Source organism: Meriones unguiculatus, chromosome 11 (assembly GCF_030254825.1).
Source record: "Meriones unguiculatus strain TT.TT164.6M chromosome 11, Bangor_MerUng_6.1, whole genome shotgun sequence".
Taxonomy (NCBI): domain Eukaryota; kingdom Metazoa; phylum Chordata; class Mammalia; order Rodentia; family Muridae; genus Meriones; species Meriones unguiculatus.
Genome location: NC_083359.1, coordinates 86,901,473 through 86,924,208, shown reverse-complemented (window position 1 = coordinate 86,924,208; position 22,736 = coordinate 86,901,473). Strand labels below are relative to the sequence as shown.

Below are 22,736 nucleotides of genomic sequence, written 5' to 3'. Positions count from 1 at the left end.
TCTCCACCCTTTCATTTTATTTTTCTATGATAATGTTTATTTTTAAATCACCTGGGTACATATTTGTATGTTTGGATATGTCTCTTTAAGTAAAACACGTTTTTGTTTGGTTTGGTTTTCTGAGGGGACTCTTGGTATACAGCCTGCCTAGAGGGGAACGACGATTTAAACAAGCACTTCACAAATCAAATGATCACTTTAAGATTACTGGACTGGGCCTGGCTTTGATGGTGCACACCTTTAGTTCCAGCATGCCGGGGGCAGGGGCAGGGGCAGGGGCAGGGGCAGGGACAGAGACAGAGGCAGGTGGATCTCTGAGGAAAGACTGAATGTCTGACCGTTTAGATAGGTAAGCTAATGACGCTGTGAATTTTGCTTGTGCTTCACTTTCCTTTTTGCCGGAAGGGTTTGTTTTGGTTCACAATTTGAAGGTACAGTCCATGGTGGGGAGTCATGGCAGTAAGGGCAAGTGGGTCCCATTGTATCCACAGCCAAGAAGCAGGGAGTAATGAATGCTGGCATGAAGCTCACTTCTTTATATTCAGTCTGGGACTAGCCTGTGGAATAGTGCTTCCACAGGTAAAGGACACTTACATTCACCTGATCTAGAAAACCCTCCCCAGGCATACCCAGAGACTTTTCTCCTTGATTATTCTGGGTCCTGTCAGGTCCACAGTCAGTGTTATCCATCACAGCATTCTAAAGATGTTCAGTGCTGTTGAAACAAGGTAGATAGATGTATGTCCCTGTGTTCTTTTTCTTCCTCACCATAATGTACAGAATATACATAGGCTGACAGTGTGTAATGAACACACATAATACTTCCCTGGTATTTGGTGGTAGATGATGGTGTCAAACTGGTAAAACACATTTTTTAAAAAAAAATGATGCATTGATGAAGAAAATCAGTGTTTGTTTTACAGGTGTAATGCAACTGACTTCTGCCTTTGATTGTAAACTGCAGCTGTTAGAAGTTACCAATATTGTTTTTGCCAAACCATTTCTTTTTCTTTTTATTCTCCTTGATAGAATATATATTAGGGTCAGAGGAATGACCCACCCTTGCATAAATATGGACGTGCTTGATAATTTATTTTTAAAACATGAATAAAATGATAAGAGATAGGACTTAGTGCAAGGAGAAATGGGATTTTTGGCCAAGAGGATTGTAGCATAAATGTTGTAGAGAAAACATAGATATTTATGAGATTGAGGTGCCAAGTGGTGAGGTTAGCTCCAGGGTGAAGAAAAAGTAAGGGAACCAGAACACTAAGAACTGTACTGGCATAATATCTTGTATGAAAGCATGTTATCAATTTATGATATCAAAAATAATAAAGCTGAACTGGAGAGATGGCTTAGCAGTTAGGAGCATTTACTGCTCAATCACAAGGGCTGGAGTTTGAATCCTAGCAGCTGTGCAGCAAGCCAGGCACCACACGAAAGGCTGTAGTTCCAGTTCTAAGGGATCTAGTATCTTCTTCTGGCTTATGTGTATGTGCACGCGTATACTACATAAGTGAATAAATAAAACCTTTAAGAAAATAAGGAAGCTTTCTTGTTGGACTCTTTATTATTTATACAGTGTTCTGCCTGTACACCTGCACACCAGAAGAGGGCACCAGATCTCACTGAAGATGGTGATGAGCCACCATGTAGGTTGCTGAGAATTGAACTCAGAACCTCTAGAAGAGCAACCAGTGCTCTTAACCGCTGAGCCAGCTCTTTAGCCACCTCTCTAGCCCCCTCTTGTTGGACTCTTGATGATAAAAGTGAATGTGCTGGGGAACAAAGTTGCCAGGTGTCTGAGTTATTTTTCAAAGTATTCTGTTTAGTTGTCTAGGCTTTTTTTTTCTCCTTTTATTTGTTGGATGGGGCCATTTGCTTTATAACTAGTCTATTAATTCTTTTAGAGAGTAGAAAAATAGTTGACCACTTACCATTAATGAACATGTTGCCATCCTCTTAAAAAGGTGATTTCCGTAGTCAGTCCTGTGTCTGTGTGGCCAGCATTGCAAGTGTGAACTACTGTGATCATTTCCATTCGAAAGAGCGTCGTCCATGTTGACATTAGGGTTTACATGATCCTTAGTTTGTTTAACGGGCAAGTCAAGGTTTTATAGACCTGTTTTTCTTTTCTTTGAAAGGATTTTTAGTTCAGACTACTATGAATCTTTGACTTTTTAGAGGCATTTTCCTTTAAGTTTAAATCTTCATGGGAGGAGAGTGAGGCGTTCAGTCTTCATTTGGCTCTAGTTTAGATGAAGAAATGCTAAGTTATACAGTTCTCCTGAGGTCATTTATAAACTGTCTTTCATTTTATGGGCATAAAGTATCTGAGATTGCTTATTTCAGTAACAAAAATGCTTAAGGCTGTGATTGTCTAAAGAAGAAAAAAGGGCAAAAGAACTACAGTGTGCAAGTTTAAAACTGGGGAAAAACAATCTATTTTATATTTGTAGGATGTTGGTTTTCAAGCAGTTAACAGAAAAGTGAATTTACAGTATGGAGAGATGGCTCAGTAGTTAATAGCAGTTGCTGCTTTTGCAAAAGACATGGGTTAAGTTCCTAGCACCCACATGGCAGCTCACAAACAACCTAAAACATAGCAAATCCTGTGTCAGGGGATCTAATGCTCTTTTCTGGCCTCTGGGGGCACTTCCTGCACTTAATGCATAGACCTTCATGTAGGTAAATACTCAGGCACATAAAACAAAAATTTTTCATTTTCAAAGATAATTTAAAACTTGTCACATATGTTTTTAAGATAACTGATTAATATATCATGGCCAAAAGTGGTGTACTGGTTCACGCCTTTAATCCCAGCACTTGGGAGGCATAGGCAGGTAGATCTTTTGAGTTCAAGGCCAGCTAGGGCTACATAGTGAGAGACTCTGTCTCAAAAAGAAAGAGAAGGACAGAAGGTGCTAGCCTTGGCCATGACTAGTTCTGGATTTTAAGAGCAAGATTATGAAAATAATGTTTTTCTACCCTATATCAAAATGATCCCTGTGTATTATTCATGATGCGTGAGTAACCCATTATTGGGTTACTCAAAAAAGGAAAGTCCAGAAAGAAGATGATTCAGGACCAGGGGATGAACAAATCCATGAACTTCAACCTGGATATTAAGGATTTAATATGTTTTAAACATTCATTTAATGAGCATTTATTTAAACCCAGTTGTGTCCTAGGCTTTGTTGGGAATCAAAGTGCTACCTGTGTCTCAGAGGACACTAATCTATGCAAACCATTATCTCACTAGTTTGTGTTACTTATGCTTTTTGAGGGACTGGGGGTGCAAACTGAGCCTTGAAGTTGTATATGGTCTTTTTAGTCTTAGTTGTAACGTCTTAGGTCAGTGGTAGAGATACAGTTATTTACCAGCCATTGGGAAAGATGATGCAGAGACTAAGAATAGGTTCTGGAGACTGACCCCTCCTTCTCAGTTTCTGTCGCCTTTTCTATAGACTGAACTTTCTTGAGGGTAGTGTGCAAAGTTACTGAACCAGAGAGTAGGGACTCAATAAATGGTAGTTATTAAGTTGAAGAGCATAAGCACTTCTTGACTTAAAAAAATGCTAGACAAATGAAGGATATTAAAACCAATTCCACAACTAAAAACAACTCCAGCATGTCCTTAAGCAAATTTATTGGCAAACTGAAGACATGATTAAGTAGAAACTGTGTACTGTGAGAGCTCTGCCAGGATCGTGGTGTTACAAGATTGGGATGCAATTGTACTGCCTGAGGTTTTCATGGCGGAAGTTTTAAGAGACTCAGTTAACAAAAGATTGATGTGCTGGATGTTTGGAAAGTGCTCTTAAGAATTAGAATAGAGGGGAGACGTCTGCCGGGAAGGGAAATTGGAGGGCAAAGCAAGTGAGTACTAAAAGAGTGCCCTGAACTGAGAACAGTATTTGACATTCTTGCTCTTTCAGATGAGATCTTATGTTAGTTAGATTTGGCCTCTAAATCCTGGGCTCTGCTTAGTCCTCCTGTCTCAGCCTCCCAAGTAGTTAGAGCACTGGTACCTGGCGTTGAAGGAGACTGGCTGGCTTGTTTTCTTTCTTTCTCTTTCTCTCTCTCTCTCTCTCTCTCTCTCTCTCTCTCTCCTTCCTTTCTTCCTTCCTTTCTTTTTTCATTTTTCCTTTCCTTTTTCATTTTCATTTTCCCTTCCCTTCCCTTTTTCCTTTTTCCTTTTCCTTTTTCCTTTTCCTTTTTCCTTTTTTTCCCTTTTCCCCCGTTTTTCCCTTTTCCCGTTTTTCCCTTTTTTTCCCTTCCCTTTCCCTTTCCCTTTTTCTTTTTCCCCTTCCCTTCCCTCTTCCCTTCCCTCTTCCCTTCCCTTCCTTTCCTTTCCTTTCCTTTCCTTTCCTTTCCTTTCCTTTCCTTTCCTTTCCTTTCCTTTCCTTTCCTTTCCTTTCCTTTCCTTTCCTTTCCTTTTTCCTTTTTCCTTTCCTTTCCTTTTTCCTTTTTCCTTTTTTCTTTTTCCTTTTTCCTCTTTCCTCTTTCCTCTTTCCTCTTTCCTTTCCTTTTTCCTTTCCTTTTTCCTTTCCTTTTTCCTTTCCTTTTTCCTTCCCTTCCCTTCCCTTTTCCCTTCCCTTTTCCCTCCCCTTTTCCCTTCCCTTTTCCCTTCCCTTTTCCCTCCCCTTTTCCCTTCCCTTTTCCCTCCCCTTTTCCCTCCCCTTTTCCCTCCCCTTTTCCCTTCCCTTTTCCCTCCCCTTTTCCCTCCCCTCCCCTTTTCCCTTCCCTCCCCTTTTCCCTTCCCTCCCCTTTTCCCTTCCCTTCCCTTTTCCCTTCCCTTCCCTTTTCCCTTCCCTTCTCTTTTCCCTTCCCTTCCCTTTTCCCTTCCCTTCCCTTCCCTTTTCCCTTCCCTTCCCTTTTCCCTTCCTTTCCATCTTCCTCCCTTTCTCCCTTCCTCTCTCTCCCTTCTTGCTTTCTTGCTTTCTGACCATAGTTGGAGAAAAGAAGGTCACTGATGGCTTCTAGTGGCTTGAGACTCTCCACCAGTGGACAACAAAATCCCCCCCCCCAAAAAATATGCTCAAAAATTTCAGTAATGCTTAAGAGATGGTGGTCAGATGCAAGATACAATAGGAAACTCACTAACTGAAACAAGCATTTCTATTATTGCCATTTCATCCACTCTTCAGTAAACAGAAGCATGAGTACAAATTTAACTAAGACATGTTTAGCCCAGCATGGTACATGTAAATGTGCCCCCAAAACAGAAGTTTTGTTTGCTCAGCATTGTCACCATGCAAACTAGATGCTAAATGAAGCCAGTTCTGCTGACCTCCCAGCTGCATGTTTTCTCTCCCTCCTGGAGGCCAGAAAATTGTAAAGAACATTTGTTTAGAGTAGATGTTACAATAAAATTAATTCTTAATAGCAGTTTTCTAAATTTCTGTATATAATGGTAGGTAACTGATTAATATATTAGCAAATTTAAGAAAGCTTTTTTTTTTATTTGACTAAAGGAAGGCAAATCCAAAGACTAAGGCATTTTTTACTTTTAAGTAGAGGCTTAAAAGAACTATGATATGGTTAGACTCTGACTAGGTGTTGTTGAACAATTTTACCTAATACTTTTTTCTCTTGTTTTTCATGTGTGAATGGGAATAATGAAGAAAAACTTATGTGATTGTTCTTGTGAGAAGACACTAGTTCATGTCAGCTTTACATAGGTTCTGGGATTTAGCACATAAAAATTGTTTAACTTTATGTGTGTGGGTATTTCACATGCATATATGTCTGCATCACATGTGTGACCGGTGTCAGTGGAAGCCAGAAGAGAGTGCCTGATCCCTTGGAACTGAAATTACAGTTGTGAACTACTGTGGAGATGCTGATAACTGAACCCAGGTCCTCTGGAAGAGCAGCCAGTGCTCTTAAGCACTAAGTCACCTCTTTGGTCCCCTGGTGTGCTATATTTAAAGATCTTATTACTTTTTAATTTGTGTTTCTGTGTATGTGAGTGTGTCTGCACATGTATACAGGTACACAAGTGTGTTTGCCAGAAGGAGGTGTGAGGTTCCTCAGAGCTTGAGCAACAGGCTTTTGTGGAACAGTGGGTTTGTTCAGTGAATGCTGAGATCTGAGCTTTGGTCATCAGGATTGAGCAGCAAGTGCTCTTAACCACCAAATCATCTTTCCAACCCTTTTCTATATTTTAGTAAAGTGGTCCTCCATGCCTTATGTTATGAAGAGAGGGGCCTTCCTCCTATTTAATAAACAGTAAGGACCGCATAAGTGGTTAATAGTATTCTAAACAGTAAGTGTTTCTACCCAGCTTCATCCGTTGTGCTATGGAGACAGTAAGGGCTCAGTCACAGAAAATTCAAGCCAGCTTCTTTATTGGTCATTCCTCTTCGCCCTCTAGCTATCCTATTTTAGATTTAGGGACATAGGATAATTTTTCTTCCTTCACTTTTATTTATTTCCTTGATTAATGATTTCAAGTTTCTGCTTGTTTTAAATTGTGTTATCTCCAAGCTAATATCTGAATTGTAATAAATATTGATAGTTTCTGTATTAATGGAAAGTTGGTTGAATGTTTCTAATCTGAAGAGGTCCATGGAGTGTTTAAAGTAATTCTTTTTCTTCATTGGTTGTTTACTTAAAAATGAAGAAAATTGTTAATGGTTGGAACTCCTTAGTGCTCTGGCTTCTGCTCTTTTTTCTTTGAGATAGACCCTGGCACATCTCTTGTAGGCAGTGTGCACCTCTCAGTCTTCTGGGGACAGAGTAAGGAAATCCTATTCTTACAGAACACATCTTGTGAAGATTATATGTCAGTAATAGAGGAGCTTTGGGGGGGGGTTGTGTTGGTTTAGTTTTATAAAGTTTGCTTTCATCACTGTGCATTCTTAGCATATGTAGTGGTTGACCTTTCATTTTAACGTTGTTCATGGCTAAGTGTTTGTTCTGTTTTTAGTTTCTGTTGGTGCCTTCCACAATAAGCGCTTGTTGCATAGTGTTTAATCCACTGAATGAATAAATTGTTGTGCTTTGCTGAAAAATTTTTAGTGTTACAAGGATAAATGAACACATAGTTATTGTTTGTCTTATATTCAATTCATGCTCACATTTCTCTTTATTTAAATGTGGAAATTAAGCTATTTAAAATAATCTGGCAGCTATGATGTTGGTATAAGAAATAGTGGCTTTATCTTTATTATAAGGAAGATGCTCTACACTAGTGACAGAATAATCTTCCAGAATGCCCTTTTTCTCATCTGTAAAACAATTAGCGACTTCTTTATAGGGTTTTGTTAGTATTAAAAGGATAATGTTGAAGCCTCTCTGGCATGGTGTCTGGTACTCCCAATGTTCAATAAATGTTTATCATATTAAAAACCAGATGGCAGTGTTCTTTAGCTGCCTCCCAAGTGCTGGGATTAAAGGTGTGGGTCACCATCGTCCAGCTTTAGGATGTAGGATGATCTTAATAAAAGCCGTCGTGTCACAAAAACTTAGAGTAAGGAGAGGATATCACAGTTTAAGCCTCACCCCCCTGAAAAGGATATTATTTTCTCCTTTAGTACCCTTGGCAAGTGTGTATACCGCAGTTGCTGTTCAGTTTCTTCTTTTGACAAAACATTATGATAGGTTTTCATCAAAGTTGAATATGGTTGTTCAGGGTAGGTTTCTGTAAAATCTGGCAGTGGAGCTAGATCTTGAAGGGTGAGATAGAAAAATATGAGTATTTACAGAGTTTCTGGTAACAGAAACCAGGTGTGACAAGGAGAGGAGCTGGGCTGTTACAGGAAGTCATGAATGTGGATCTGTGCCCATGGGACTGGGTAAGGAATGTATAGGAGTAACCAAATGGAAGCTTTCTGCAGTGTGACTTTCTATATCCATCAAATGAATTATTAAAAATGTAACTGTGATTTGATCAAATTTGCATCAGAAAATTATAGCAAATACCATCAGCAATCGAAGTAGACTTCTTTTCCCATGGACTTCAGGTTATTATAAGTATGTAATTTTCTATTTAAATTAACTTAAAAATATTTTAAAAGGGGGATTGGGGGCTGGAGAGATGGCTCAGAGGTTAAGAACACTGACTGTTCTTCCAAAGGTCCTGAGTTCAATTCCCAGCAACCACATGGTGGCTCGTAACCATCTATAGTAAGATCTCGTGTGCAGGCAGAATGTTGTATAAATAATAAATAAATCTTTTTTAAAAAAAGGAAAAATTTGTTTAAAAAAAAGGGGGAGGATTGGAACATGGGCACAGAACAAGTTGCAAAAATGACTAGGCAGATTTGGCAGAGTAATTTCTAGATGGGAAAAAAAGTGGTAATAAAGTTTAAATTTTGGTGGATAGTACATTTGAAAAAGGAATTTTGAAGAAATTAATGGGAGATCTTGGGAAATTAACCAGATTAGTGCTAGTGCTATGGATTTAAATATGAAAGAGAGGGTAAGAGATAGAGGGAACAGAATGAGAAGGTTTAAAATTAATTAATGAAGTTCTAGAGAAAATAGTTCTCAAGCAATTACCATCCTAAGTGCACATCCTCTGAGAACCAGCCATGAGTGTGGACAGGCATTCACTAGAAATAGTGGAAACTATTTCTGAAGATGAAATGGTAAGTTTGGATATATTAACTGAGTTGATTGTCACCATATTCTATACTAAAGGATCTGTTAAGAGCCAGTTTTAAGATAGAAGGAATTTGAACTCAGAAAGACTGAAGTACAAGAAAGGTGAACAAAAAAATTGGAAATACATAGATACCTATTAGTAAACTGTATACAACTTATTTTATATCAACAGAAGTTATCAACTTTCTCAAAATAGTGTGCACCCATAGTCAACCATTGCAGACAGTAGAATAAGAACTTTTCAAGAGAAGCTGTAATCCTATCCTTCTCTCAAGACTATGTTCATTTTAGGAATGTCTCTGATAGGATTTGAAATGAATGAATGTCTTTTAAAAAATGTGTCTACTTGCAGGCTGCTGAGCAGATTTTCAGTTAGAATAAGAAAATTTTAAATGAATCTAATGAAGTTATGTTAACTGATCTTGCTTTTTAATTATGAAAGTCTTAACTATCAGTGTTGTTGCTATTTGAATGTGGAATTTACTAATGAGAATACTCAGTTTTCAGATGCACTCATTAGAAGTTAGTTATAAGCTTATTGTTTTCAAGAATATATGCTAATCTTGGAGAAACACAGACATAAAAAAATGGAGCAAAAAAAACAAAACAAAGCCAAAAACCAACTTGATGTTCTTCACATGGCCAAGGGCATCACAGTCAGAAGGTACACAGTGTCTTTTATAGCTTTGGCTTCAGAAAAGGAGGACTTGTTAGAGTGTTCTGTTTGTTTGCTTGTTTAACTGCTCAGCCCCAGATGTTCTGTGAAAACAATATATGGGATTTTATTAGCTGACTTTATTAAAAATCTACAATGGATGCTCTGCTCATATTCTTTTTTTTTTTTTTTTTTTTTTATAAAAACCTTTAATTGTGGACTTACGTTTAACTTGGTTGATTTAACATTTGTTGACTTTCTCAGAATCATGTTTTCACTCATCCACAAGTATTTTTGAACCTCTCTCAGGTTCTGCCACACATGTAAAATTCCTATAGTAAATAACACTAATAGGAGTTTTCCTCCTAGTGGTGAAAACCAGAAACTGAACAAGTGTACAAATTTTAAAATCATGAGTTTTAAGAGAAAACAAAATCAGGTGAGGCAAGTCGTTTGGGTGCTGTTTGACTGATTAATTGGATTGATGGATTTCAAAGATAGAGAAAGGCTTTCTGAGGAGGAGACAGATTGGGGTAGGCAGAGCCACCTTGCTCCTTAGTCTCACCTGAATGAAAGGCCGTTAAGCATGTGTGACTGAGTGTGGCGGCGTACTTTCCCGTGGTGCTGTAAGTGCTGAGAGGATGCAGATGGCAGAGTGATGAGGATTTTTTTTATAATGATATAAAAACTACAAAAGCTTTTCACAACTTAAATGCTTACCTTTCCTAATTCAGGGATTGTGAGCTACTATCCTAATTTTTATTTTGCATTTGGCCCTGGGAACTCAACCACACATTAAAACACTTGGTCCCGGGTGTTTCATATGTTGGCTATGTTATGTGGTCTGTTCTTTCTTAATCTGTACATTGGTGCCACTGTATTGTAAAAGTATTAAATATTTGTTAACTTGAGTTGAAAAAAAACCAAGGTCTTTACATAAGGAGTCAAAAGATAATACCAAAGAATCACGGGGTTTTCGATATAGAGATAATATAAAGACAGTACCTAAAGCCCCAGCCTTGTTATACAATTTAAACATCATAATCTCTTTAGAATAAACTATATTTTATTGAATAACTAATTATTTATAGGTTTTCTACACAATGAATTCTTTTAAAATGTATGAAAACATTCTCTGTTTCTTGTTGAAATACTAGTATGTGTGTACTCTTTCAGTGAATTTTTACCCCTGGTTTCTGTTTTGAGAGAAATTGGCAACTGTTATATCAGATTTACTTTGGAGCACTGAGAAGCTGTAGAAATCTCGCCATGTTGTTGTGGAGCATGACAATTACTTGAAAAGCTGGAATTATAACAGACCATTTTTCTGAATACCATCTTGAATCTGTTCCTTGGTGTCACTATAGGTAGTGTAATGTGACTGCATTGTAGGCTCCTCTCTCTCTCTCTCTCTCTCTCTCTCTCTCTAAGGGAGACCAGGGATCCCCTTAAGGGTCATTGTGAATTTTTTGTTGTAATTGCAGAATGATTGAGTTTGAATATGAAGGAAGAAGAGCCTAAATAGGAGAGATGTTCTGGGGCTGTCCTTCTCCACAAAAGGTAATTCCAAAAACATCTGCTGTGGCTGCTTTAACCATTTTTATTTTGTTTAAAAGCAAACATAAGTAGGTAATTTGCTTAGTTGATGTGCAATGACATCAGGTTGACAGGATTTATGATACTGAAAGATTACTGGTAAAAACTCGAGTAAGGGCAGCATTTTGAAAGTTTATCTAACTATTTTTTTTTTAATTCTTGTAAAATGACAAAATGAGGCCAAATAGATGGTTGGCATTATTTCTAAGCAACCTAACCATTTATTGGAAAGATTTTTCAGTATTTATCCATTTCGTTTTAATTGCAGGACTTTCATATGGTAACAAGTCTTTAAGCTTAAAACCAAAATTTTCCTTCCTTGTCTAAGTCTTCTGTTTTGAATCTTTCTTGTAGTTCTCTATTAAAACAAGCTTTTGGACCGTGACTGCTTCATCTTAAGTCTTTGTTCTTTTGAGGGAGTTTCTTTAAAACAAGGTCACAGAACTGATTGCGTAGGATTTTATTCTTTTATTATATTGATTTGATTAATATTTGGTCAGATTCTGGATGTCAACCAAAAATACTAAGAAAATGAGCAGTTCAGCTAAAAATCTTTTAATCAGTAAATAGAAATACTCCAGGTAGATAATGAAAATATGATACAGAAAGATAGATTAGAATTCTCCTCAGCTATAAAGCAAAATGAAATTGCATAAAAATGGTTAGATCTGGAAAGTAGTATATTAAATGAAGTAACCAGACTCAGACAAACATCACATGTGTTCTCTCATATGAAGTTCCTAACTTTGAAGGTTTGTATGTATATAAATAAGGCTATGTAAGAGTGGGCATAAGCCGTGAAACTAGATAGGAGATCACAAGGTAAGAAAGTGCTGAGTAAAATAGATAGGGAAAAAAAGACACAAGGACTTTGAAAGCAAGTGGGAAGGAGGCTACTGGGGGTGGAGGCTACAAAAGAGGAACAGATGAGAGAGAAGAGGTGGGGAAGAGAAACAAAAACACATTTTGTAAGAAAACATACCATAATGAAGTCTAATACTTTATGTCTAATAAATCTTTTTCAGAAACAAAAATAGAGGCTTTTGGAGATAGCATACCGAGTAAAGACCGTTGACGCATACTCAAGGCCAAATGGCTGAGCTGTGAGGCTGTTAGACTGAAGAGCATTGGCACTTAAAAACAGAGGAAGGAAAGAGTCTATGAATCTATTCCCATAGATTCTTTACTGCTATAGTAAGATAATGATGACCTAGGTAGGGTTCATTCTTCTGCAGTTCTTTTCCAACAAGACTGGAGTAAATGTGACAATTTCTACATTAAAATGTAGAAATCAGAGTTGAATCGATTCCTTAGGTAAAAACATTTCTTGAATAAGATATACCTGAGGTACAACTATCTCAATTTTACAAAACAATATGGCAAGCAAAAGAGAGGAAACGAGTGTATTTTTTTTTCTTTCTTTCTCTTGTCTTCTGAGTTGTATGTAAATTCACCTGTTCCGGGCTAGTGTATGTATGTGTAGCTCAGTGGCAGACCACTTACCTAGTGTTGTATGAGACCCTAGGTTCCATCCCCAGGGGCATCCTCCTTCAAACAGAAAGTATGCATACATATGTGACCTAAGTAAATTTTCATCATGTTACTTAGAAACAGATCCCAGATAATCCTGGTAATAAAGAAAGAAATGCTTCCTTTGACTGTTTTTGTCTTTCTGATTTGTTTTGTTTGCTTTGCTCATAAATTGTGACCAGTCTTTAGATTTACTTGAGTAGTTTATTTTTCTGTTATGCTGGGGTTGAAACCGAGGATTGTGCACACTAGGTAAGTACTCTACTATTGAGCCACATACATCTCTAGCCCCCAATTAATTTTACAAGTACTTTTTGTAGGATTGTACTGAAAGCATTTAGCAATTTATTTTTTAATAATGAGTTTCACAAAATGACTTGATTGGTGTCTTAGTTAAGTAAGTTACTGTGATTAAACACCACGACCAAAAGCAAATTGGGGAGAAAAGGGGTTTACCCTTCAACATCATAGTCCATCATTGAAGGAAGTCTCAGGACAGGAACTCAACAGGGCAGGAGCCTGGAGGTAGGAACTGATGCAGAAGGCTTGCTGCTTACTGGCTTGTTCATCATGACTTGCTGACGTCTGCTTCTTTATAGAACCCATGACCACCAGCCCAGGGATGAAACTAGCCACAGTGGCACAGGCCCTCCCCCATCAATCAGTAATTAAGAAAATTATCTTCAGCTGAGTGTTATGGCAGCATTTTCTCAGTTGAGGTTACCTCCTTTCAGATGACTATAAGCGTGTGTCAGGTTGATCTAAAACTAGCCAGCACAGCTTGGTTGAGTTCATCATTTTTAACAGCATCTGATGTATTTGAGTTACCTAGAGGCTTTTCTCAGTTAACTATTTCAGTATATCTGTGATCACTTTAATGCTACTAGCCTAGCTGTTCTTTGAAGTGCTGCCATTGGAAATATATAAAGAAATTGTAGTACATCAAGACAGTATCTTAATAGGGTAGATACTAAAGAAATGTGCATACTTTTATATTTTTAAAGAATTCAGTAGTGAAGGATGTTAAAAGTATAAATGGTTGAACTTTCTGCCCTATGTGTGAAGACCTAGATGGTTGGAAACGAGTTATGAATGACAGTGAAGTGGAGTATCCTCTGTTCTAAAGACTCCTTTCCTTGAATAATCATAGACTCTTGGTTTTCTCTTGGTGATTTTGCAAGTGTAGGAAATAGGCATGCCCAACCACTGATATTCTGCATATTCTTTAGACAAGAAGGATACTAGCCAACAGACTCATTTTAGGAGGCTAGTGAGTTCTTTACATTTTATTCTATTACGGTCACTCAGTTTCCAGGGAGTAGAATGAATTCCTGCATTTATGTCACATATATGTCTCCTCTAAAGTTTGACATTGTAATTCAGTAATGTTTGTTCTTTATATCAATATCGTCTAGAGAATTTGTTGAGACAAATTTCTAGAACCTTTACCCTTAGAGTTTCTAGTTTAGTAGATCTGGTGTAGTGCCCAAGAATTTACATTTGTAAGTTTGCAGATGATGCTGATGATAGTGCTGGCCCAGCTACTTCCTCCCTGAATGCAAACATTTTAATAAGGCCAAAGAGCAGCCAGAGCATATTAAGAAAATGATGCACACTGTTTAAGTAAAAACTTTATTAGTCTTTCTGGATGCTGTTTATTTCATTAAGGAAGACCACCTCCCCATAAATAGTCACTTAAAATTTTCTTTTCTTTATTTTTAGCTTCTTTTGTCAAAGCATTTATCCTAAATTTGATGATTGGCTTCTTTTAACTTTTAATAGACACACTAGCCCCTGCTGTTAGAGTGGAAGTCAGTTTTGGATTAGTAGAAATTAATACTTTATTTTACTTGATATTTCAAGCAAGGATAGAGTTTTAAAAATAATTTTATATTTATTCTTTACTAAGATACCACAATTGTTATTTGAACAACTGAAACTTTTTAAACCAGTCTGAGGTCAGTACAACCGCTTTAGCATTACCAGCTGTGTCTGTTGCTATGGAAACTCAGCAGGGACCAGCAGTGTTTCAGTTGTAAGGACCACACCTGGCTTATTTGCATCCAATTTAAGTTGAGAAAATTTTGAAAAGAATAAAAGGTCTCTTCGTGTGCCAATGGACAGGCAGAAAGAGCTTGTCAGTTTGTAGCCTTCAGGGTGGGTACGTTTTCTCACTCTTGAGGCTTGCAGTGAATGTGTTGAAGCTCATGTTTGTTCTGTGCATTCACGTGTGCCAATGTTTTGCTATTCTTTTATATAAGTTCTTTATTTTTTTGTGTAGATTGTATCTGGTTTATGCTTTTTAAAATTTAAGTGTTCTCATTTTACATAGAGAAAGTACTACGTATCAGAAATTTTCAAGAGAAAAAATCAAATTTCTCTTCATTTGTACTCTAATAATATTTTAGTAAGTTTTTGCCACTATACAGACTTATAGGAGAATTTTAAGTTGATATCTCTTTTTCAGCATTAAACATCCCAAACACCCTAAAAGAGTTTAACACATTTGCATTCCATTCTCAACAAATGATTGAAATTCCAATTAAGTTTTGGATTTAAAAAAAAAAACAAAAAACCGAAAACTACTTAATTACTTTCATGCATTTCCAGCCACACTTAGGGCATTCTTATTATGCCCGACTAGGAGAACACTACAGGAGAAAACTCTGGAAACGATTTCTTGTTTTTCTTATTGCTGTAACAAAATACCTGATAGAAGCAACTTTAGCAAAGAAAGATGTGTTTTAGTTCACAGTTTGAGATCATCATGGTGATGATGAACCGTGAAACAAGCTCTAACGATGGCCACAGTGTGAGGTCATGCATCACACTATGTCCAAAGTCAGGGGTGGGGGAATGCTACTTTGCTTTCTTCCTTTTTCCTTCTATTCAGTCCATGATACCAGTCCATGAGATGATGCCACCCACATTCACAGTGGGTCTTCTCTTTAAACCAGCCTGAAAGTACCTTCACAGATATGCTCAGAGGTACATGTGTTTCCTAGGCAACTATAAATTCAGTCAAATTGATTCTCTTGTACTGTAGCTTACTTAATGAGATGTATTGTAATATTTTTGACTGAACATCCTAAGCTACAAAATAAAGAAGTTTGAACTAGTTACATATTTGACTTTAAATTTTTTTCTAAAATAAAAATTTGTGTGTGTCTGTAGTGTATATACAAGTGCATGCTTATGTGTGTAAGTGCACATGTGTGCCTATGGAGGCCAGAGGATGATGTCGGGTATCCTCCTCAATCACGTTCTCCCTCATTTTTTGAAGCAGAGTCTCAATAATTTGTTAGTCTGGTTTGCTGGCCAGTGAGTTCCAGGAATTAATTGTCTTACCCATCCAGGACACAAACAAAGCTACCGTGCCTGTTTGTGTTTTGGGTTTTTTGGTTTTCTTCTTTTGTCTGTTTGTTGGTTTTTATGTGGGCACTGGCAATCTGAATTTAGTTACCATACTTTTGATTTTTGTGTGTACCATTAAACCTAACTTGTTCAGAATTTCAGGATGTAGGAATATGACCTCCAAATTATATAGATGAGAACACTAGGTTCGATTATGTAAACGTTATACCAGTTATTCTAATTTGTTGAACTAATTGCAAAGTAGCTTAACATTAAAATTATATGGCAAACGAAAGTCAGTGCCTGTACTAATATCTTTGCTATTTGAGGTTGTTGGCATTCTCTGCTGATGAAGTTTCTAGTCAAAATAGGATCTTGTATTTCTTAGACTATTTTACAACTAAGAAAAACTTGGCGTTGACCTGTCTGTATCATATTTCCTATACAGTTTGATACTTATAATTAGGGGGGAGGTGAATGCTGAAATTGAAATTTTGTTAGGAGAATGCACCCAGTAAAGAAAATCTTTAGGCAGGTTTTTTTTTCCCACCTTTATGAAAGTACAATACCTCAAAATTCATGTTCCAAGGACTTTCTTTTTAACTTGCATGTTCCTTCAGTAAGGTCTGATTGTAAAACTTGTTTTGTTAAGGAAGAAATAGGCATAAGAGAGATGCCTACCTAAGAGATCTAAGTATGCCCTGCTGACTGGTCTAGAGTTTCCTGTTGGATGTGATTTTTTTATCCTCTTAAAATGTTAGTGATTTTATACAGCTTACTCAGTTGTGCTTTTTCTCTTTTTGTATTCTTAGACTGGAAAAGTAAGAAGATCTTTCCTGCCTTTTTAATTACCAAACTACTCTCAGTTTTCATTGAATCAGTTCAAAGAAAGAATGCAGTCTTTCTATACCTGGTAAATATTTTCTGCTAAGTAAAACTATTAATTTAGTATCCACTGATAAACCCAGGTGTTGTGGTGATTGCCTTTTATTTTATGAATTGTCTATTAAAATGACTTATCAAATACATACCTTTTCATTTTAACTCTGAAGTCTGATTAAGATTTATTGATGTGATGGAATTATATTTAGGATGCCTATGAGCTAGCAAGCAATAGAAATGTAGTCAAGTTAAGCTTTAGCATTTAGAATATCATCTAATATATCCAATAGATATATATCTATATCTAATATCACTTATAACAATAAAGCAGTAGTATTAATCCTTAATAGAAGCACTTTGTGACTAATCTATAAAATAAATCTAATGACTAAAATACTGTAACTTGGTTAAAGAAATTCAGCTAAGTAGTAGAGAAGTAAAACAGACTACAGATCAGAATATTATTTTTTTATGATTTTTTTTTATTTTTACTTTTTTGCCCATCAGAATACTGCATAAATGTTTGTAAGTGCATTCTGACAGTAAGTTATCTCTGTACTTCATAATTCTAGATTTCTGCTTTTACAGTGTTAATAAACATATTTTCTGTGATTAAGCATTTTTGAGAGTTTGGAAAAGCAAAGCTATACTAGCATAAAAACACCAGTGTGTGGCAGTATTCGTGAAGTACTTCTCAATAATATATTTCAGTCATTATTGTTGCTTTAGTTTATGAATATGAGTATTTTGCCTGCATGTATGCCTGTGTACCATGAGCATGTTCTGTCCTGCGAAGTCAGAGGACAGTGTTGGGTTCCCTTGGGTTATGGATGGTTGTGACCCATCGTGTGTGTTCTGGGAACGGACTGGGTCCCCTAGAAGAGTAGCCAGTGTTCTTAACTACCAAGCCATCTCTCCAACCCCTCATTCATTGTCATTTTTACTCGTTTGTCCAAATTATGCAGAATTTGGTGATGAATCTTTTACATTGGCATCTCTCTTTCTCACATTCTTTCTTTTCTTCCCAGTATAGGCCTTTGTGTTAGGCAAGCACTTGGCCATCGAGCTCCACCTCAGAGTTTTTCTTGAAGTTAAAAACATTTCAACTAGTTTGTTTGGCACCCTGTATTCTTTTTAGATGATAGTAACAACAAAAAACTACTCTGCTGTCATGTTTTCATTGTTGTTCCAAGTGCCTGGAAAAGAGAGACAGAGAGTATTAAAGTTAATCTTGTTTTTATGTCTATGTTTTTTAAGACTTATTTTTTGTGTGTGAGTGTTTTTGCCTGCATTATGTGTGTATACCACGTGTGAGTCTGGTGCTATGAAGGCCAGAAGAAGGCAATGGATCCCCAGAAACTGGAGTTATATATTGGTGGTTGTGAGCGGCTGTGTGAGTGCTGAGAATTGAACGTGGGTCTTACTCAAGATCAGCAATTCTTCTTAACCATTGAGCCATCTCTGTAGATTCTAATTCTAATTCAGTTTTTTTAAGAGTTTATTTTGTTTCATTTCTTTGTTTTCAGGATTTAAGTTCTCTTTTTCAGCAGTGATAAACCTAGCACAGTTTATTTATTAGATTAACCTTCCTTATGTAACCCAATTTCCTGGTTGCTACTTTCCTCTTCTGTAAGTTCAGATGCCTGCCTTGTTCTTGGCCCGAATTATGGAAGAGAGGCAGAAAGAGAGATCATTATTTTTTGGCAGTGTTAAAATAAACTGGCCAGATTGGCTCTACTTTGTTTCATTCAACTCTTCTGTTATTATTTTTAATTTGAAAAAAAAAAAAATGTTGGTTTTATGTCGGTGGAAGCTTTCTACTATTATTTCCCTAGATTGTGAACAGTTGCCCATAAGTGAGCACAACATAACCTTAGTTCGCTCACACAGACAAACATTATTTACAACATAAATTAGAATTTGGTTTTTAATGCTTTTAATTTCTTTTCTGATGACACTTAAGACTAGCCTAAAACTTCCTCTTAAGCATGAAGTTACTTTGCAGTTATGCTGAACATAATTTTGAATCATGAAAATTCTCTTTTTTTTTTTTTTTTTTTTTAAAGGGGAAAAAGGGAACAAATATTAGGCATTGTATTAGTTTCTTTACTGTTTCTGTGATTACAGTACCCTTGGGGTCAGGAGAGGACGGTCCATCCATGGAAAGGCAGGCATGACAGCAGAAGCTTGAGGTTGCCCAGCAGTCAGGAAGCAGGATGTAGAGCTTGGCTATAAAACCTTAAATCCTCCCCCAGTGACACACCTCTAGCAAAGCTCCACCTCCTAAATGTCACAGTCTTTCCAAATAGTGCCACCATCTGGGGACAGAGAGTTCAAACACATAATCTTATGGGATACTTTTCACATTCAAACATCAACAGCACCACCACCTAAACCTCCCTGAGCTGCTCCACTAAAAGGGGATTAAGTTTAAACAGGAACTCATTCTCATTCAAACCACCACAGGCATAATTGTGAAATGTATAATTTGAAGGTTGACTTTTTTTAGCTCCATTTTATGCCACCATATAATATTATTTCCTGTCCTTTCCATAAACCCCGTTCCTCCATTTCATATCTCCAGTCCAGCTCATCTAAAAAAGAATTGTTATTTTTGAAGCATTTATTGGCCTCTTCTCTAAAGGCATCTATAGACCACTAATCAAGTCCTAACCCAGGTGTTCAGAGAAGGAGGTTTGATTGAATTAATTCATGCTGGACTTACAGATTTTTAAAAGGTGTTCTTTTTTGGTTTAATTTTAAACTCGAGTTCTTTGTTGATATTTCAGAGGACCAAATAGTGTGCACGTTTAACTCTGTGATAGAAGTTATTTGACCTTTGTCTATGGTTGGGAAATATAAGGGACGGATGATGCCTCTCATTTTATGCCCCTGTCTACTTGTAGAAGTGTGAACATTCTTAAGAGTATTTAAGCCTGTTCTCTAGAGCTTTCAGAGTGCCTCCTTCAAGAGTGACCAAAAGGCCTTTCTGCTTTTTATTGTCCTTTCCATTGTAGCTCAGTCACCTGCCAACGTGACATTTGTAGTAGCAGAGAATAAGGTCCAGCCTGGTTAGCTACAGCCTTCCTTGTCTACAAAGGCAACCTGGGACTGTCTTGGCCTTAAGGCAGATGGTACTCACACTGCCTAGGTAGAGCAAACAGTGATTGCTTGTCTATAACTCTAGTTATTACTTGCTTGAATAGAAAAAAAAAAAGATCAAATTGGCAAAGAAAAATGTCTTTTTTAAGGCAAATTGCAGAAGTATTAGGGGAAAACAGAATTTTTGTGAATGCAGAAGAGGGAATGAAACATTTTAGTTAATACCAAGTGTATTCTAGCCAAAGACTTCAAAATAGGTACATTATGTGAAATGGCAGAAATAGGTTTAGGTTCATTTCTCATCTTTTCCCACCAAGCAGAGCTCGTCCAATCCGACACATTGTACCTTAAAAATTCAACTGGAGTTAGCATCTCATACCATATTCTTGCTATTTGAATACAAAGTGGTATGGATTATTACTCTGGAAAGTTGGTGCTTTTAAAGATGTACTGGTTATCAGATGACTTCCTATTCTTCTGGCACATATGGTCTCTTATTCCTGTTTTTGCTCCTAGTTAGAACTTCTAAGACTTTCTACTGTTGATCTGTTATGATTCAGAAAGTTTTAGGCAACAATGCGCATAAGATAGATGTATAAATCAAATATTTACTGATAATAAATCGCAATGTTATGTTAAAATATTTTCTTCATATAGATGGATTTTACCATGTTAAATTAGAGAGCAATATTAATTTGCATACTAATAAGATGGGCCTGCTTATTTATTTTATATAGAAGTCTTGGCTGAATAATTGCTACTGCAAAATATAGTGCCTTTTCAACGTTTTCAGGGTTGATCATATTTTTATTTTGACAGTCATCACTTTCACAGCATGTGAAGTGGCAGAAGTAGGTTAGGTTCAGTGTTGGAAACGATGTCCTAATACCAAGCCAAAATTCACTCAATTCACACAGCCGTTCTTAAAACCAAACATTCTCAATACAATTCAAAGATACAGATTTTTTTTTTAATGTGTATGTGCTTCCATAAATTTATATACGCCATGTGTATACAGGTGCCTGAGAAGGCCAGAAGAGGGCATCTGAGCCTCTGGAATTGGATTTACAGAATATCATGAGCCTCCTGATGTAGGTTTTGAGACCTGAACCTGACACCTTTGCTAGAGCAGTATGAGCCAGCTCTCCAGCCCCAAAGATGGTGTAGTTTAACACTTATGTACCAATAATGATAGGAAAATACTAAGTCCCATGTGTTTTTATAAGAGCAGAAAACTTTGTAAGTACAGTTATCATACTGTACTTTATAACAGTGATCTTCAGTCTAAACTGAGGTGTCTAAAGCAGCGTTGGATGACACTGGGTAGTATGACAGCATGTGCAGTTCAAAATGTTCACATTGTACGTTCGGAACCAAAGCTGCAGTGACTTCTGTGATATAACACTGGATAAATACTGACTGAAACATCCTGTTTATTACACACATTCTATGTTTATTTATTACTCACATCTTTGTTTTATAACATTAAAAATCAGACATCTAGTATGCTTGAAGATAAGTGCAAGTAAAAATAGGTTATTAATGGAAGGGTACCCTTAAGAACCATAAATTAATTAAAAAAAAAACAAAACTACTTTTGAGTAGTGCACAGTGGCACACTCCTATAATCTCAGCACTCCGGGAAGCAGAGGCAGGCAGATCACTGTTAGAGGCCAGCCTAGTCTACGAAGCGAGTCCAGGACAGCCAAGGCTACCCAGGGAAACCCTGTCTTCGAAAAACAAAAACAACTCTTCTTTTATTTGTATGCACTTAATTTTAAATACACTGTCTTTGCTACCAATTATTGGTCTCCTTCCTCAGTAATGAAACAAGCCATTTTACTCTTCTGATTTAGTGTCTTTCCCCTTCTCCCTCTCCCTCCTTCCCTCATCCTTAATGTGTAGGTTGAAAGAACTTGGATCTTGATGCCAGCAAAATCTGGTTTGAAATCCTGACTCCAAATTACTACTATGCCATTGAGTAAAAAGTACTTTAGTTTTCTGTCCTTCAATTTCTTTGTTCCTAAGAATTTAACAATGCTTGTATAAATCTGGATTCTTTAAAATGATATCTGAAAGGTTGTTAACTTAATTTTAAACTTTAATGACCATGTTTAGTAAGGTTATGCACAGAAATTCTCTCTCTCTCACACAGAGGTCCATTAAGTGGTATTGCTTGAAAATACCTACTCTACAGCTACAAGGCCCTTTTGGGGATGATGCATGCTCTAAAGAACAAACTATCCTCCTCTTGAGTTTGATTTTGATGGGCTGTTGCATCATGGGCAGCAGCCAGCTAATCTACTCTGTTAGTTTGGTAGTATAAAGAGACTCATATATAATGAATATCTGCTCTCAAAGATGCTTCATGCGCTCTCCCCTGCTTCTGCATTCATGCTGTTGTCGTGTTTTAAGTAGGACTTTCTCCTTACAGTGTGTGTTAATAACTGGAAAATTCCCTATCAGTACACTAGCACCATCTTGACAAGCCTGTGTTCTGCTCCTACCTTGCTAATTGTTTCCTTGGGATTATTTGGATTGTGTAGAAAGCCTTTTGCAAATCCTCTTATTACTGAAGTCATTGTTGCCAGCAGGAATAAGATTAAAGGTGCTTAAGTCTGTAGAGTTGTTTCTAATTTGTTCATGTCATTTCAGTGGCATTTTAACAGAACTCTGTCTTCTGTCCCTCCCTTCTCCCCTGGTACTATCTCAAGTTAGGTCCAAGATGCCAGGCTATTGGAAGAAATCTCATTTTATCCTCCTAATTATTATGCTGGCACTCAGGAGATAATTTTTCCCTTCATGCACTGCCAATTAATATGCAAATGAGCTGATAAATATTTATGTATTCATTTAAATTATGCAGGGAGTGCTTTCAGTGTATTCTGTAAATGAATTGTTCCTGGACTTCAAAGTGCTGGCTGCTGTGCTAACGAGGAGAGATTTGCATAAGGCCCTAATCACACGCATACTGATTAAGCTTCATTATGGAAACTGCCAG

General features: G+C 37.0%; 1 protein-coding gene across 8 annotated transcripts in view; it reads left to right on the top strand.

Moving 5' to 3' along the window:
- Pou2f1 (POU class 2 homeobox 1) overlaps window positions 1–22,736 on the top strand; it is a 142,491-nt gene that overhangs the window by 43,666 nt on the left and 76,089 nt on the right. For 2 of the 8 annotated variants that reach the window (XM_060364611.1, XM_060364608.1), the window contains exons 2-3: window positions 10,756–10,831; window positions 16,564–16,664. The exons of 3 other annotated variants lie outside the window; for them this stretch is intronic. The gene's annotated coding sequence lies outside the window, so the exon portion shown is untranslated. The remainder of the gene's footprint in view (window positions 1–10,755; window positions 10,832–16,563; window positions 16,665–22,736) is intronic. 3 more of the 8 variants (XM_060364610.1, XM_060364612.1, XM_060364613.1) reach the window with 2 other exon arrangements.